Genomic DNA, 2,911 nt, shown 5'->3' on the forward strand with positions numbered 1-2,911 from the left:
AGATTGTTGTTGACTTCAGGAGAGCTCACACTCAGCACACTCCTCTAACCATCAACGGTGCTACTGTGGAGAGGGTGAGCAGCACCAAGTTCTTGGGTGTGCACATCACAGAGGACCTCTCCTGGACCAACAACACTGCAGCACTAGCCAAAAAATCACAGCAGCGTCTCTACTTCCTCCACAAACTGAGAAGAGCCAGAGCTCGCTCCCGAACTTGCCCCCCTTCCCTCTTCTGCCTCAGGCACAGAACTATAACCCCCTACTACCTCATCTGTCAGCTTAATTTAAAGAACTGCTCTTGAGCCCTCTGTCACTTTAACCAGACTGAACAAGCTTTTTTTGCACTAATTCTGTTACCTGCACTGATGTATACTTTACTGGTCTGCACTCCATCTGCCATGTGCCTTGTGCGGCTTTTACTTTATTTTACTTTATTTTTATTAGTATACTCTTCAATGCCCTTATTGTATAGTTGTATTTTTATAATTTTATATTTATATGTGATCTAGATCTTAGGCTCCACTGTTAGAACTACCTGTAAGCACCATGGATCCGAGAGAAACACAATTTCAGTTCCCTGTATGTATGTATGTACTGTACATGTGGAAGAACTGACAATAAAGCTTGACTTGAATTGAATTGACTTGATGTGCTGCTCTGACCCCCCTCCTCCTTTCAGGGTGGAGCCTGGTGGAGAACGATGGCTGAGACCAGGTCTGAGGAAGTGTAAGTGTGTTTTTAATGAGATTGATGGAAACAAAGCAGCAACATTCAACCATCTTCAAACTGCCACATCACTCATTCACATCATCAAAGTGTCAAGAAATGAACAGATGATGGATTAATAACTGCAGCTGTTTGTGTCTTGTTCTCTCCATCAGATTTCTGTCAACTCACAATCGACACAAACACAGTGAACAGGAAACTACGACTGTCTGACAACAACAGGAAGGTGAAATACAGTATGTGGAGGACATTCAGTCATATCCTGATCATCCAGACAGATTTGTCTACTGGCCTCAACTGCTGTGTAGTAATGTTCTGACTGGTTGCTGTTACTGGAAGGTGGAGTGGAGCAGTAATGTGGAAATATCAGTGAGTTACAGAGGAATCAGAAAAGAAGAAGACAGAAAAAGATTTTAGTTTTGGAAGAAACATCCAGTCTTGGAGTCTGGAGTGCTCTGGTAATACTTATATTGTTTAACAAAATAACAAAAGAACATTGATCCCTCCTCCTTGTCCTCAGTCTCTAACAGAGCAGGGTATGTGGACTGTCCTGCTGGGACTCTGTCCTTCTACACAGTCTCCTCTGAGGAACTGATCCACCTTCACACCTTCAACACCACATTCACTGAACCTCTGTATCCTGGGTTTGGGCTGTGGTATCGCTCCACTGGTTCAGTGTCTCTATCACAATAAGCGCAGAACAAGCGAAGGATTAGGAAGTCAAATGAGTTTGTGCGCTAAGAGGAGAGGAGGAACAGGTGGACAGACAGGACCGCGGGGACCTATGGGGCAGGTGCTGGAGTATCTGAGGAGGAGAGAGATAGTGAGCAATGGCATAAACTCAATATAGACTAGAATGAGAGTGAGATTCTTACTGTAGGTGGGTGGCGAGTGATGTCCCTCTAGAGAAGTCAGAGCACAGGTGAGGGATGGAGGAGAACTGGACAAAGGGCGGCTAAGAGACCAGGGGAAAAAAAGGACAGTAACAGAGCCAAAAAAACAAAATACAACAAAAATACAAAGTAGCAACTAAACAAAGTACCAACAAAAGGTGTCAGAGAAAACGAACCAGAAGTGAGTCTGTTGGGGCGACTTACTCCCTGTAATCGATTACGTAAATACGTAATATGCATCAAGCAGGGCTCCAAGCTAACGGTGTCCCGTCGCCTGGGGAGAGTATAAATTGCACCTGGGACACAAACAATCGGGATGGGGGACAATTTGGGGACAATAAAGAAAATGAGGTCACAGTGCGGACATTTAGTTGTTAAAAGTGAACTAGAGCACGAGGAAATAAATCTTTGTGTTCTGACGTCACTGTTCTTCTCTCTGAGTCTGACAGGGGACGAGCTCAGACAAGTGTCCCTGTCTGCAGCAGAGACCGCGGTCAAACCTGCTGATTTTTTTTTTTGCGTTTCATTTCCGGTATTTCCGGTACAAGTACTACGAAGGGTCAGAAATGACGCGTAAAGACTCAGGGGATTGTTGCATACTGAAAAATTACGAGATTTTCATATTTCACGTAGTTCATAAAATGTATTATTTGACACATAGTTCAAATATGACAAATATGTTTGAACAAAATGCATAATACCAGTAAAATATTATAGTATGTGAAATGGAGTATTTCCTTTGCTGATTAACACATCTCAGTATTTGAAATAGAAATAAAAGTATAAAGGGGAAAACTTGTTTGAAAGTTGTAATTTATTCATATTCATATTGAACAAACATTGTTCTACCAACATGTTTAAATTAAAATATAATGACAGGTAAACAATAACACAACATTTTATCGTGTTTTCCGTCTGATAAAGAACTTTCCGTTAAAGTTTACCTGAAACGTTAAATGGATTCCTGCTTAAATTACAGAGAACTGTCACCATAGCAGTTTTAAAGCCATTTTAATGCACAGTTTTTGAATAAAGTAAAGTCCGCCCAGCATTTTAACTAACAATACACGATACACATATATTTTTTATCGTATCAGTAGAACAATACATTCAGCCAAGTATTTCAGTATATATTTTTATTTTATTTATCTTAGTCATATTTTAACGATGTGACCGCGGTTTAGAAACGACGGCTCATTTTAACACAGGGAGCAGACACATCAGGTAAAGTCAAAGTTACTGCTTAACTTGACCGGACAACATCAGTGCTCATTCGGGTTCCGGCGTAAAAA

Source organism: Channa argus, chromosome 4 (genome assembly GCF_033026475.1).
Source record: "Channa argus isolate prfri chromosome 4, Channa argus male v1.0, whole genome shotgun sequence".
Classification (NCBI taxonomy): Eukaryota; Metazoa; Chordata; class Actinopteri; order Anabantiformes; family Channidae; genus Channa; species Channa argus.